At 41.1% G+C, this 16,076-nt stretch overlaps 1 long non-coding RNA gene across 1 annotated transcript in view; it reads left to right on the top strand.

Moving 5' to 3' along the window:
• LOC126069533 (uncharacterized) overlaps window positions 1-15,876 on the top strand; it is a 34,835-nt gene extending 18,959 nt beyond the window's left edge. The window contains exon 3 of the long non-coding RNA XR_007515938.1: window positions 5,858-15,876. This is a non-coding gene — a long non-coding RNA (uncharacterized LOC126069533). The remainder of the gene's footprint in view (window positions 1-5,857) is intronic.
• The last annotated feature ends 200 nt before the right edge of the window (window positions 15,877-16,076 follow it).

Genomic DNA, 16,076 nt, shown 5'->3' with positions numbered 1-16,076 from the left:
TCTAGTAATTCCAAGAATGCACTTTCATCTAAAAGATCCCTGGATTCTTTGTTTTGAGAGCCTGCTGAGGTGATCACGGCCAGTTTCTTTATGTGACTTGATATTGACTGTTGTTTCCGAGCCATCTATAAGTTATTGTGTTAGTTTATGCTTGCTTACTGTGTCGTAGCTGCTTGCTTTGTTTTGTTTTGGTATACCCCTATGGGTTGCTTGAGTGAGCCAACTCGATTATTTTCGACTTTGGAGCTCTGTCGTCCTGTCCATAGCTGGCTAGAGCTGTTATCAGGTATATCAGTCTAGGAGTCCATTCAGTTTTCTTGTATGAATTCAGCTTACGTTTCCAGGTAGCTGATCATCAAGTGTGTGGTACAGGCTCTGTCCTACAGTCTTAGAGGGGCAGCGGTGATTGGCGTATATACCCATATCTGATTGCAGCAGGGGGTTATGCTCTGAACAAGGCCAGGGGCTGAGAACCAACCCCCAAGTGTCTCTGAGGACAATGCGTCTCTGTTCCCTAGAGCGTGCTGGTGGATGGGCTCTGCAGAGGGACCATGGGCACCCAAAGTTTTTGTTGTAAGGACTGGGAGGGACGAGTTATCCCTGGACGGCTGTCGCGGGTGGCTGGGCGACCCATGTGGAGCCGCCAGTCCTTAGGTCCCTGTTATGGGTAGGTGAGGACCTTGTTTAATAGGCAAAGCAATGTCAAATGTCAAACACCCACCTCTCCACCGTACTGCTGAAATGATTGGAGTTTGCCAACAAGGACCTATTCTCCCGAAATAGTCCCACACAGGTCCATGCAGAAGGGAAAGGTGCTCAAGGTCCACGGACGTTTATGCCTGGACAGGAGCCGCCTCTGTCCTGAGCTCCCCCAGTTAATGGAGCTAGCAAATTATCTTTTCCCGCCAGTTGCAAATTTTTTCCTTCCCCAAGGCCGGGAGGATGGCTCCAGGTGCTCACCAGGGTCTATTTCAGGCCTAGGGATTCAACAGCTGAAGCTGGCTTGGCGGTGGGGGGTGCACAGTAAAATATACGCAAGTACTTAGCTTTTGCCGAGTGCGCCCTTCTCCTCAGGTTCTGGAGGTGTGAGTGGGCTGTGTGGCTGGCTGCTTCTCCCTGAGGAAACTGTGGCCGAACGCTAGGACCAGCCCGCCCCCGTCGCCGCCACCGATCTGGGAATGGTGCCTGAGGGCTCCCCGCAATTCAGGTCTGGTAAATCCTCTCCACTTCTGAACGGTCTCTTCCTTCCCCTGCCCCTCAGTTCGTTGTCTAAGTTTGCCTTTGATGCTCAGGGCTCCCAGCTTGTCACAAATATACTCGTTTCACTTGTTTTTTCAGGTCTTTGTTGTAAAGAGGGCTCGCCGGAAGTGTCTGTCTCTTCCACCATCTTGGCTCTGCCTCTCTTCTGCATCTTTGTTGAATTTTTTTCTAGATGTTCTGTCCTTTACTGAGAGTGGTGGATTGAAGTCTCCTGTTATTATTGTGGAACTGTCAATTTCTCTTTTCAGTGCTGCTAGAGTTTGTTTTATGTATTTTGGAGCCCTGTCATTGGGTGCAGAGATATTTATTATGATTATGTCTCCATGGTGGATTGTCCCTTTAATCATTATATAGTGCCCTTCTTTGCCTTTTATAATGGATTTTGTTTTAAGGCCTATTTTATCTGAGATTAGTATTACTAGTGCCCTTTTTCAGTAGCTGTTTGCTTGATATATTTTTATCCATCCTTTGATTTTTAATAAATTTTTGTCTTTGTTTCTAAGGTGTGTCTCTTGTAGACAACATATTGATGGATCCTGATTGTCTATCCATTCTGTCACTTTATGGGTGCATTTAAGCCGTTTACGTTCAGTGTAATTATTGATGCTTGTGCTCATTGCTGTCATTTTGTAGTGCTTGACGTTTTCTTTGTTTCTCTTACTCTCTTGTACTGAATTCCTTTTGTTTGTGACTTGTTTTTTAATTTATTTTGTTTTTGTAGATTTAATGTTCACTGAGACTTTATGTTTTTCTTCTTTATTTTGATAAATAGGTTTGCTAACTTTCTTTGTGGTTACCTTGAAATTTACCCTTATCTTCCTAAGTTTGAACCAGTCTTTTATTAACTTGGTTTTGCCTTGCCTTCCTTTCCATTTGAAAGTTCTGTACTTACACTGTTTATACCCTCTATTATTGTTCTAACGTTGTTGTCATTTACCAATTAACCTCTCTGGTTCCCTGTTGTAAATCTTTTAATTTTGATGAATACTTGAGAGTTCATTACCTAGGTTGGTATCTGGCTGATGCAGTCTTGCATCCTAGATTCAGGCTGTCATCTGATGTTTGTTCTCTAACTGAAGGGCTTCCTTTAATAATTCCTTTAAGCTTGTTTGGTTTTTACATATTTCCTTAATTTCCATTTATCCAGGAATGTCCGAATTTCACTATTATATTCGAGTGAGAGTTTTGCAGGTTATATTATTCTTCGTTGGCAATTTTATTTCTTTCAAGGTTTTATACACGTCATCCTATTTCCTTCTGGCCTGCATTGTTTCTGCCAAGTAATCAGAGTTTACTCTTACTGTTTCCCCTCTGTATGTGACTTTTCTTTTTTTCGACCTGCTCTCAGGATTTTCTTTGTCTTTGGTTTTGGCAGGTGTGATTATGATATGCCTTGGTGACTTTCTTTTGGAATCTTTCCTTTATGGAATTCTTTGAGCTTCTTGGATGGATATCTTTTCGTCTTTCATGATATTAGGGAAGTTTTCTGTCAGCAAATCTTCAATGATCCTCTCTGTGTTTTCTGTTTCCTCCCCCTATTGAGGAGCTCTGATCACTCGAAAATTTTTGCTTTTGATTTTATCCCACATTATTCTCGGAGTTTCTTCATTTTTCTTCAATCGTTTCTCTGATTTTTCCTCAAATAAAGAGGTATCCAAGTATTTGTCTTCAATTTTACTGATCCTGCCTGCCATTGTTTCAGACCTGCTCTTCAATCCTTCTATGCCACTGTCCATTTCTGAAATCTTGTTTTTTATCTTTTGGATTTCTAATTGCTGTTTTTGTATGATTTCTAGTTGTGAATTTATTTTGGCATTCTGTTCCTGTATTATTTTCCTGAATTCTTCCATTGTTTTGTTTGTCTTTTCCCTAGTTTTGTATATTTTCCCCTCATTTTGTCTGCTTTTTCCTTCAACTCTTGGATGGCTGTGAATATTAAAGATCTGAATTCCCTATCAGGTAGTTCCAGTGCCTTTTCTTTTACTGGAAGGTCACCTGGGTTTTTATTTGGATGCATACTGGAACTACCTTGTCCTCTTTTCTTATGTTTTGATATTGTATGCTGTCTTGGGGACATTCAGTAATTATTTTCTTCATTTATTGATTGTACATTTGTTTTGTCCCTTTTTTAAAAAATTATTTTGTTGTGTCTGAGCAGTCGGGCTGGACGTACTTTGTTGTTTGCTCATTTATGGGCACAGTACTTTTTACCACCTTGTCCAGGGGGCCAGGCCAGTCACTCATCTGTGGAGCAGCAGGACAGGCCCAGTAAAAGGGGATGGGCTGGGATGGGTCGTTTGTGGCCCCTACTGGGGCTGACAGGGTGGGGCCAGGGGTTAGTGTAGTGTAGGTTCTGGTTGACCCTGCCTGTGCTGCTAGGGGGTGTGATGATCAGCACATGGTGTAGATAGGCAGGAGGGTGGGGAGAGGTTGTGATGTGTAGAGCTAAGAGGCTGTGGGAAAGCAAAGAAATGAGAAACATAAATGGGAGCCAGAAAAAAAAAGTGCTATGGGAGTCTGCCATTGGAGTGGCACAGAGCCGAGAAGCCATTGAGAGTGGCTTTCTACCTGGGCAGTGAGGCACAGACTTTAAAAAAAGGGGCAGATAAGGCATATGCAGCTAGGTGTGTGGGATAAAGGAAAGGAAGGAATGTAGAGACAAGAAACTGAGGGAAAAAAAGATGCCAGGTGGATGGGAGGAAGGAAAGAAAGGAAGGTAGAGAGAGACAAGAAACTGAGAAAAAAGAAACAAATGCCCCAGCAGGCACAGGTCCCCAGCTGAGCAGTATTTCACAGCCTGTCAAGACAGAGCAAAGATGGCACATGACACCGGGTGTTCAGAGAAGGGTAAGGAAGGAAGGAAGGTAGTGAGAGGCAAGAAACTGAGGAAAAAACGAAGAAAAAAGAAAAGAAAAATATGCTTCAAGGGAGCCCACCAGAAGTGAGTCCCCAGATGAGAGGCATTGCACAGCCCATCAAGAAGGAGTGGAGATAACACACGGCACCAGGTGTTCAGAAGAAAAGAAGGAAAGAATGGTAGAGAGAAGAAATTGAGAAAAGAAAAAAATAATCCCTAGGGGAGCCTGTTGGCTTGGCAGCATGGACTGGGGAAGTGGCTCCCCAGCCATTTGGCACTGCATAGCTGGTCTAGAAGGGGGGAGATGGGACACAGTGCCATATATTCAGGGGACAGGAAAAGGAGTAAAGTAGACGGAGATGAAAAGCTGAGAAACAGAAAAACAAAAAGGAAAAAAGGAAAAGAATGCCCCCAGGGATCCCACCAGCGTGGTACTGCAGACCAGAGAAGTGGTTCCCCATCTGAGTGGCTCTGCAAAGCCTGTCAAGAAGGAGCAGGGATGGCACACAGAGCCAAGTGCTTGAGAGAAAGGAAGGGAAGGAGTGAGAGAGAAGAAACCAAAAGAAGCCAAAAAAAAAAAAGCAACAATAGCAACAAAAAAAAAATGGCATTGAAGGAGCCCACTGGTGTGGGTGGGGTGAATTCAAGAGGCAAGGAGACAGCACTTCCCTGGCTGAGCAACCACAGCCTGCTAGGTAGTGGTAGAGTCTGAGTAGGGGAAAGAAGGGTAGGGTGTGGGAAAGTGTGTATCGCTGGTTACCTGGTGCTCTATCTTCTGCTGGGAGCTCCTTGAAGCTGTCTTCCTGTCCTCCCTGCCTGCTGTTCTCAGTGTGAGGAGTCCAAGATGGTGAATCTGTGCCTTCTTAGCTGATGGGGACTACCAATCCTTATCTCTTCTTGCTCTCTGTTCTCTGCCAGTTTCTTATTTCGTTTGGTGCTTGGTTGAGTTCTTTATCTCTTCTTTTGATGCTTAGGGTTCCTGGATTGAAGTGTGTATCTGTTTTACTTAGTTTTTTGGGCCTTTGCTGTGGAGGGACTGTGTGGTGCTTCTGTCTATAGCATCATGCTGGCTCTGCCTCCTACCATTCTGATTTTTATATTTCCTTTCTTATTTCAGGTTTGATTTGCTCTTCTTTTAATAGAATGTTAAGGTAGAAGGTGAAGTCATTGATTTGAGACCTTTATTCTTTTCTAATCCAGACATTTAGTGTTATAAATTTCCCCCTACATACTGCATTAACAGCATCCCACAAATTCCAACATAGGTGTTTTCATTTTTATTTCGTTCAAAGTAAATTCTGATTTTGTTTTGATTTTTTATTTGCCCCATGGATTATGGCAAAGTGTATTCTTTATTTCCAAATATTTTAAAGTTTTGCAGATATCTTTCTGTTGTTGATTTCTAATGTAATTCCATTGTGGTTAAAAAAAATACATTGTATAACTTAAATCATTTTAAATGAATTGAGACTTGTTTTGTGGCCCAAAATAGGTCTATCTTAGCAAATGTTCCAGTAAATGCACTTGAAAAGTATATATTCTCTAGTTGTTTGGGAGAGTGTTCTATAAATGTCAATTAGGTCAAGTTGGTTCATGGTGTTCTTTAAGTTTGCTATATATTTGGTGATTTTCTATTTCCTTGTCTATCACTTTTTGTTTTGTTTTTTTTTTGTCTATCACTTACTGAGTGAAGTGTATTAAAATATCTGACTATCATTGTGGATCTGTTTCTCCTTGCAGGTATATCAGTTTTTGCTTTCAAGTATTTTGAAGCTCTGTTATTAAGCGAAGACACAATTCAGATTTCCATGTCACCTTGATTCATTGACTCCTTTTTCATTATGAAAATATTACCTTGAGTATATGCCACCTGAATTTGGAAACCATCTCAAGAATAGATTTGACACATTGAACATTAATGACTGAAGACCTGATAAGTTGTGGAACGAAATCAAGGACATTGTAAGTGAAGAAAGCAAAAGTCATTTAAAAGACAGGAGAATGAAGAGACCAAAACAGATGTCAGAAGACACTCTGAAACTTGCTCTTGAACATAGAGTAGCTAAAGCAAAAGGAAGAAATGATGAAGTAAATGAGCTGAATAGAAGATCAAAGGGCAGTTTGAGAAGACAAAGTAAACTATTATAATGAAATGTACAAAGACCTGGAGTTGGAAAACCAGAAGGAAGAACATGCTCGACATTTTTCAAACTGAAAGAACTGAAGAAAAAATACAAGCCTTGAGTTGAAATATTGAAGGATTCTGTGGGCAAAACCCCCCACGTGTCTGTCAGTTTGTTGTACTGTGAGGGCTTGAATGTTACTGTGGTGCTGGAAGCTATGCCACTGGTATTCAAATACCAGTAGGGTCACCCATGGCGGACAGGTTTCAGCTGAGCTTCCAGACCAAGGCAGACTAGGAAGAAAGACCTGGCAGTCTACATCTGAAAAGAATTAGCCAGTAAAAACCTTTTGAATAGCAATGGAACATTGTCTGATATAGGGCCCGAAGGTGAGCTCCTCGGGTTGGAAAGAACTCAAGAGACGACAGGAAGGAGCTGCCTCCTCAAAGTAGAGCCAACCTTAATGACATGGATGGAGTCAAGCTTATGGGACCTTCATTTCCTGATGTAGCGTGACTCAAAATGAGAAGAAACAGTTGCACTCATCCATTAATAATCAGAACGTGAACATATGAAGTATGAATCTAGGAAAATTGGAATCATCAAAAATGAAATGACACACATAAAGATCAGTATCCTAGGCATTAGTGAGCTGAAATGGGCTGGTGTTGGCCATTTTGAATTGGATAATCATATAGTTTTCTATGCCAGGAATGACAACTTGAAGAGGAAGGGCATTGCATTCATCATCAAAAAGAACATCTCAAGATCTATCCTGAAGTACAACACTGTCAGTGATAGGATAGTATCCATATGCCTATAAGAAACACCAGTTAATACCACTATTATTCAAATATTCACACCAACCACTAAGGCCAAAGATGACGAAGTTGAAGGTTTTTGCCAACATCTGCAGTCTGAAATTGATCAAACATGCAATCAGGATGCATTGATAATTTCTGGTGATTGGAAAGCAATAGTTGGAAACAAAGAAGAAGGAGCAGCAGTTGGAAAATACGGCCTTGGTGATAGAAGCAACCCAGGAGATTGCATAATAGACTTTTGCAAGGCAAACAACTTCATTACAAATACCTTTTTTCAACAATATTACATGACAACTATACCAAGAGTATATCTCTCCGGATAGAAGAAACTGGAACCAAATCAACTACAGCTGTAGTAAGAGACTATGGAAAAACTCAATATCATTAGTCAGAACAAGGACAGGGGCCGACTGTGGAACAGACCATCAATTGCTCATATGCAAGTTCAAATTGAAGTTAAAGAAAATTAGAACAAGTCCATGAGAGCTAAAGTACAACATTGAGAATATCCCACCTGAATTTAGAAACAATCTCAAGAATAGGTTTGACTGGCTGGACACTAATGACTGAAGACCAGACAAGTTGTGGAATGACATCAAGGACATCAAGCACGAGGTCATTAAAAAGACAGAAAAGAAAGGCCAAAATGGATGTCAGAAAAGACTCTGAGAGTTGCTCTTGAATGTCCAGTAGCTAAAGCAAATGAAAGAAATGAAATAAAAGGGCTGAACAAAAGATTTCAAAGGGTGGCTCGAGAAGATGAAGTATTATAATGACATGTGCAAAGACATAGAGTTAGAAAACCAAAAGGGAAGAACGTGCTCGACATTTCTCAAGCTGATAGAAATGAAGAAGTTCAAGCCTCAAGTTGTAACACTGAAGGATTCTACGGGGAAAATAAAAGACATAGAAAGCATCAAAAGAAGATGGAAAGAATACACAGAATCACTATACCAAAAAGAAATGGTCAACGTTCAGTCATTTCAAGAGGTAGCATATGATCATGAATGGATGGTACTGAAGGAAGAGGTCCAATCTGCACTGAAGGCACCGGTGAAAAACAAGGCTCCAGGAATTGACAGAATACCAATTGAGATGTTTCCACAAATGGATATACCACTGGAAGTGTTCATTCATCTACGCTAAAAAATTTGGACGACAGCTACCTGGCCTACTGACTGAATGAAATCCATAATTATGCCTATTCCAAAGAAAGGTGATCCAACAGAATGCAAAAATAATATAAAAATATCATTAACATCACATGCAATTAAAATTTTGCTAAAATTTCTGATAGGGATCTGACTGCATTTTTTTTTTTTAGCGGATTTACTGGAAAAACAAGTTTCCCAGGTCTGCTATCTCTGCGTATTCAAAAGAGCCCTAACTGACCCACAACAGGGAACTGAGGGCTGAAGCTCCCCCCAGACCAACTAGCCTCCTGCCTTAGGGGTCTAAGGAGGGTGACACCTACCAATCCGTAGAGGTACTTGCACAGGGGGCCTAAGGCACAGCTGCAGAGCCCTCCCACCAAGGTGCTTTAGGAATAGAGACACACCTACCTCACTGACACTTGGGGGAAGCCTGTCAGCATCCTGCCCCCTCCCCGGAGTGTGAACCCCAGCTGCTAATAGAATCTGGTGCACACAACTATCACCACTACTTCTCAAGGTGGATAGGTGTTAGGGTGCAGCACACACTTGATGACCCAAAATCAGATTCTACTCAAGAATAGTGAATAGACTCAGGCATATATATCTGGCAACAGCCCAAACCAGCTGGTAATAGGTCATAAGTAAGTCAAGGGCTACAACAATCAAGACAGCACAATCTAGTAGCCCTTCCACGTATATTGAAAGAAAACAAAACAAGATAAGACTCAGTGAGAAAATATAGAATAAATCACTACAATATCTTAGTGATGGCTCGGAGACAGCAGTCGATATCAAACCACATAAAGAAGCAGACCATGACACCTTCTACAACCCCCCAAAAAAAGAATCAAAATCTTTCCCAAATGAAGATACAATCCTGGAATTCTCAGATACAGAATATAAAAAACTAATTTACAGAATGCTTCAAGACATCAGGGATGACCTCAGGAATGAAATAAGGCAAACTGCAGAAAAAGCCAAGGAACACACTGATAAAACAGTTGAAGAACTCAAAAAGATTATTCAAGAACATAGTGGAAAAATTAATAAGTTGCAAGAATCCATAGAGAGACAGCATTCAGAAATCCAAAAGATTAACAATAAAATTACAGAATTAGACAACAAAATAGGAAGTCAGAGGAGCAGACTCGAGCAATTAGAATGCAGAGTGGGACATCTGGAGGACCAGGGAATTAACACCAACATAGCCGAAAAAAAATCAGATAAAAGAATTTAAAAAAATGAAGAAACCCTAAGAATCATGTGAGACTCTATCAAGAAGGATAACTTGCGTGCGATTGGAGTCCCAGAACAGGGAGGGAGGACAGAAAACACAGAGAGAATAGTTGAAGATCTCCTGACAGAAAACTTCCCTGACATCATGAAAGACAAAAGGTTATCTATCCAAGATGCTCATCGAACCCCATTTAAGATTGATCCAAAAAGAAAAACACCAAGACATATTATCATCAAACTTGCCAAAACCAAAGATAAAGAGAAAATTTTAAAAGCAGCCAGGGATAAAAGAAAGGTCTCCTACAAAGGAGAATCAATAAGAATAAGTTCAGACTACTCAGCAGAAACCATGCAGGCAAGAAGGCAGTGGGATGACATATACAGAGCACTGAAGGAGGAAAACTGCCAGCCAAGGATCATATATCCAGCAAAACTCTCTCTCAAATATGAAGGCGAAATTAAGATACTTACAGATAAACACAAGCTTAGAGAATTTGCAAAAACCAAACCAAAGCTACAAGAAATACTAAAGGAAATTGTTCAGAAAACCAATAATATCAGATACCAGCACAACACAAGGTCACAGAACAGAACATCCTGATATCAACTCAAATAGGGAAATCACAAAAACAAATTAAGATTAATTTAAAAAAATGCTCAAAACAGGTAATCATTGAAGTCATTATGTAAAAGATCACAATAATCAAGAAGAGGGACTAAATACAGGTGGCACAGAACTGCCATATGCAGAGGAATACAAGGCGATATAGGACAATACAAGTTAGGTTTTTACTTAGAAAAACAGGGGTAAATATTAAGGTAACCACGAAGAGCTATAACAACTCCATAACTCAAAATAAAACCAAGAAAAACGTAACGACTCAGCAAACATAAAGTCAAATACTATGAAAATGAGGATCACACAATTTACAAAGAAAAACCTCTCAGCACAAAAAAGTAAGTGGAAAAATGCAATTGTGAACAACACACATAAAAAGGCATCAAAATGACAATACTAAACACTTACTTATCTATAATTACGCTGAATGTAAATGGACTAAATGCACCAATAAAGAAACGGAGAGTCTCAGACTGGATAAAGAAACACGATCCGTCTATATGCTGCCTACAAGAGACACACCTTAGTCTTAGAGACACAAACAAACTGAAACTCAAAGGATGGAAAAAATATATATCAGGCAAACAATAAGCAAAAAAGAAGAGGAGTAGCAATGTTAATTTCTGACAAAATAGACTTTAGACTTAAATCCACCAAAAAGGATAAAGAAGGACACTACATGATAAAAGGGACAATTGACCAGGAAGATATAACCATATTAAATATTTATGCACCCAATGACAGGGCTGCAAGATACATAAATCAAATTTTAAGAGAACTGAAAAGTGAGATAGACACCTCCACAATTATAGTAGGAGACTTCAACACACCACTTTCTGAGAAGGACAGGACATCCAGTAAGAAGCTCAATAGAGACACGGAAGACCTAATTACAACAATCAACCAACTTGACCTCATTGATTATACAGAACTCTCCACCCAACTGCTGCAAAGTATACTTTTTTTTCTAGCGTAATGGAACATTCTCTAGAATAGACCACATATTAGGTCATAAAACAAATCTTTGCAGAATCCAAAACATCGCAATATTACAAAGCATCTTCTTAGACCACAAGGCCATAGAAGTGGAAATCAATAACAGAAAAATTAGGGAAAAGAAATCAAATACTTGGAAACTGAACAATACCCTCCTGAAAAAAGACTGGGTTATAGAAGACATTAAGGAGGGAATAAGGAAATTCATAGAATGCAACGAGAATGAAAATACTTCCTATCAAAATCTCTGGGACACAGCAAAAGCAGTGTTCAGAGTCCAATTTATATCAATAAATGCACACATACAAAAAGAAAAAAGAGCCAAAATCAGAGAACTGTCCCTACAACTTGAACAAATAGAGAGTGAGGAACAAAAGAATCCATCAGGCACTAGAAGAAAACAAATAATAAAAATTAGAGCTGAACTAAATGAATTAGAGAACAGAAAAACAATTGAAAGAATTAACAAAGCCAAAAGCTGGTTCTTCGAAAAAATTAGCAAAATTGATAAAGGATTGGCCAGACTGACTAAAGAAATACAGGAAAGGAAACAAAGAACCCAAATAAGAAACGAGATGGGCCACATCACAACAGACCCAACTGAAATTAAAAGAATCATATCAGATTATTATGAAAAATTGTACTCGAACAAATTTGCAAACCTAGAAGAAATGGATGAACTCCTGGAAAAACAGTACCTACCTAAACTAACATAATCAGAAGTAGAACAACTAAATAGACCCATAACAAAAAAAGAGATTGAGACGGTAATCAAAAAACTCCCAACAAAAAAAATCCCTGGCCCGGATGGCTATACTGCAGAGTTCTACCAAACTTTCAGAGAAGAGTTACACCACTACTACTAAAGGTATTTCAAAGCATAGAAAATGACGGAATACTACCCAACTCATTCTATGAAGCCACCATCTCCCTGATACCAAAACCAGGTAAAGACATCACAAAAAATGAAAATCACAGACCTATATCCCTCATGAACATAGATGCAAAAATCCTCAACAAAATTCTAGCCAATAGAATTCAACAACATATCAAAAAAATAATTCACCACGTTCAAGTGGGATTTATACCAGGTATGCAAGGCTGGTTTAATATTAGAAAAACCATTAATGTAATCCACCACATAAATAAAACAAAAGACAAAAACCACATGATCTTATCAATTGATGCAGAAAAGGCATTTGACAGAGTCCGACACCCATTTATGATAAAAACTGTCACCAAATTAGGAATTGAAGGAAAATTCCTCAACATAATAAAGGGCATCTATACAAAGCCAACAGCCAATATCACTCTAAATGGAGAGAACCTGAAAGCATTTCCCTTGGGAACGGGAACCAGACAAGGATGCCCTTTATCACCGCTCTTATTCAACATTGTGCTAGAAGTCCTAGCCAGAGCAATTAGGCTAGACAAAGAAATAAAGGACATCCGGATTGGCAAGGAGGAAGTAAAATTAACTCTATTTGCAGATGACATGATCTTATACACAGAAAACCCTAAGGAATCCTCCAGAAAACTACTGAAACTAATAGAAGGAGTTTGTCAGAGTCTCAGGTTATAAGATAAACATACAAAAATCACTTGGATTCCTCTACATCAACAAAAAGAACATCGAAGAGGAAATCACCAAATCAATACCATTCACAGTAGCCCCCAAGAAGATAAAATACTTAGGAATAAATCTTACGAAAGATGTAAAAGACCTATACAAAGAAAACTACAAAGCTCTACTACAAGAAATTCAAAAGGACCTACTTAAGTGGAAAAACATGCCTTGCTCATGGATAGGAAGACTTAACATATGTGGATGGGCTACTAGATTGTGCTGTCTTGTTTGTTGTAGCCCTTGACTTACTTATGACCTATTACCAGCTGGTTTGGGCTGTTGCCAGATATATATGCCTGAGTCTATTCACTATTCTTGAGTAGAATCTGATTTTGGGTCATCAAGTGTGTGCTGCACCCTAACACCTATCCACCTTGAGAAGTAGTGGTGATAGTTGTGTGCACCAGATTCTATTAGCAGCTGGGGCTCACCCTCCAGGGGGGGCAGGATACTGAGAGGGTTCCCCCAGGTGTCAGTGAGGTAGATGTGTCTCTATTCCTATAGCACCTTGGTGGGAGGGCACTGCAGCTGTACCTTAGGGCCCCAATGGAAGTACCTCTACTGATTAGTAGATGTCACCCTCCTTAGACCCCTAAGGCAAGAGGCTAGGTGGTCTGGGGGGAGCTTCAGCCCTCAGTTCCCTGTTGTGGGTCAGTTAGGGCTCTGTTGAATAAGCAGAGATATCAGAGCTGGGAAGCTTGATTTTCCAGAAAATCCGCTAAAAAAAAATGCAGTCAGATCCCTATCAGAACTGCCTTTGGATTATAACTGCCACCTTGTTCCCTGTAAGGATAAAAGTCTGAGATTTGGATCATATATGCTTGGCCGTAGCTGGTTCTGTGTTTTAAGTCCAATTAGGGATGGATTTTTGGTCCCTGGGTTTTTTGTGGTTCCTTCTCTCAGGCCGGAAGAATGGGTTAGGAAAAGACCAAAAAAAAAAAAAGGCGGGGGGAAGCAAAGCCGCCGCGGAGCCGGAGCCGTTCTCCCTCTGGCTCAGGAAATTCCAATGTTAATGAAGCTGCCTGGGAAGTAGGAGAGTAGCACCTCGGAATATAGCCAAAGTTGCTTTTCTTGCTTGGAATGACTATTTTATCTGAGATTCCCGCGGGGCGTGTCGCCTATGTGTGCTGGCTGTGTGGAGATTGCCCCCGAGGGTCTGGCCCGCTGGAGCTGCGGTCAGATCCTCCGCTGCCAGTCCAATGCCCAGCGTCAAGGTTCCCCTGCTGGGACGCTGCACTCCCGGCTCCAAAATCAGTCGCTGCCTCCCAGGGACTTATCGTCCCGCCAGCCGCGTCACCGCGCCGCCCCCAGGGACAGGCTGGGTCCCCTCCCGGGGTTAGTTCAGGGGAGTAGGGCTGCGCCCCGTGCTTGGGCTATGACAGCACCCAGTGAAATGCCCGGCGCCAAGATTCCCCGGCTGCTACTTTGCACTCCCGGCTCCAAAACCTGTCGCTGTCTCCCGGGGACTTCTTGTCCCACCAGCCGCGTCGCCATGCCACCCACGCGAATGGCTGGGCCCCCTCCCGGGGTGAGTTCAGGGGGGTAGGGCTGTGCCCCTTGTTTGCGCTGTCAGCTTCCCTGGGCCCAGACCTAAGCCACGCGCCAAGGTTACCTGACTGGGACGCTGGCTCCAGGCTCCGAAAGCAGTCGCTGCCTCCCCGTATTTGTTCGTTCTCCGTCTCTAAATCTGTGTTTGTTGTTCAGGGTTCGTAGATTGTCATGTATGTGATCGATTAACTTGTTTTTCCGAGTCTTTGTTGCAAGAGGGATCCGAGGTAGCGTCTACCTAGTCCGCCATCTTGGCCCTGCCTCCCAATGTCATTTTTTAATGTGATAGAGAAACAAATCACCAACTTCATATGGAAGGGAAAGAAGCCTCGGATAAGCAAAGCATTACTGAAAAAGAAGAAGAAAGTGGGAGGCCTCACTCTACCTGATTTCAGAACCTATTATACAGCCACAGTAGTCAAAACAGCCTGGTACTGGTACAACAACAGGCACATAGACCAATGGAACAGAATTGAGAACCCAGATATAAATCCATCCACATATGAGCAGCTGATATTTGACAAAGTTCCAGTGTCAGTTAATTGGGGAAAAGATAGAGTTTTTAAGAAATGGTGCTGGCATAACTGGATATCCTATTGCAAGAAAATGAAACAGGACCCATACCTCACACCATGCGCAAAAACGAACTCCAAGTGGATCAAAGACCTAAACATAAACACTTAAACGATAAAGATCATGGAAGAAAAAATTGGGACAACTTTAGGAGCCCTAATACAAGGCATAAACAGAATACAAAACATTACCAGAACTGACGAAGAGAAACCAGATAACTGGGAGCTCCTAAAAATCAAACACCTATGCTCAGCTAAAGACTTCACCAAAAGAGTAAAAATACTACCTACAGACTGGGAAAGAATTTTCAGGTATGACATCTCTGACCAGCGCCTATTCTCTAAAATCTATATGATTCTGTCAAAACTCAACCACAAAAAGACAAACAACCCAATCAAGAAGTGGGCAGAGGATATGAACATGCACTTCACTCAAGAAGATATTCAGGCAGCTAACAGATACATGAGAAAATGCTCTGGATCATTAGCCATTAGAGAAATGCAAAATAAAACTACGATGAGATTCCATCTCACTCCAACAAGGCTGGCATTAATCCAAAAAACAAAAAAGAATAAATGTTGGAGAGGCTGTAGAGAGATTGGAAGACTTCTACACTGTTGGTGGGAATGTAAAATGGTACAACCACTTTGGAAATTTATCTGGCGTTATCTTAAAGAGTTAGAAATAGAACTACCATACAACCCAGAAATCCCACTCCTCGGAATATACCCGAGAGAAATAAGAGCCTTCACACGAACGGATATATGCACACCCATGTTTATTGCAGCTCTGTTTACAATAGCAAAAAGCTGGAAGCAACCAAGGTGTCCATCAACGGATGAATGGTTAAATAAAATGTGGTATATTCACACAATGGAATACTACGCATTGATAAAGAACAGTGACGAATCTGTGAAACATTTCATAACATGGAGGAACCTGGAAGGCATTATGCTGAGCGAAATTAGTCAGAGGTAAAGGACAAATATTGTATAAGACCACTATTATAAGATCTTGAGAGATAGTATAAACTGAGAAGAACACATACTTTTGTGGTTATGAGGGGGGGAGGGAGGGAGGGTGGGAGAGAGGTTTTTACTGATTGATTAGTAGATAAGAACTGCTTTAGGTGAAGGGAAGGACAATACTCAATACACAGAAGGTCAGCTCAACTGGACTGGACCAAAAGCAAAGAAGTTTCCGGGATAAAATGAATGCTTCAAAGGTCAGTGGAGCAAGGGCGGGGGTTTGGGGACCAT

This window comes from Elephas maximus, chromosome X, assembly GCF_024166365.1.
Source record: "Elephas maximus indicus isolate mEleMax1 chromosome X, mEleMax1 primary haplotype, whole genome shotgun sequence".
NCBI classification, from domain to species: Eukaryota; Metazoa; Chordata; class Mammalia; order Proboscidea; family Elephantidae; genus Elephas; species Elephas maximus.
The sequence above is the reverse complement of the archived record's forward strand: the minus strand, read 5'-3'. Positions and strand labels throughout refer to the sequence as shown.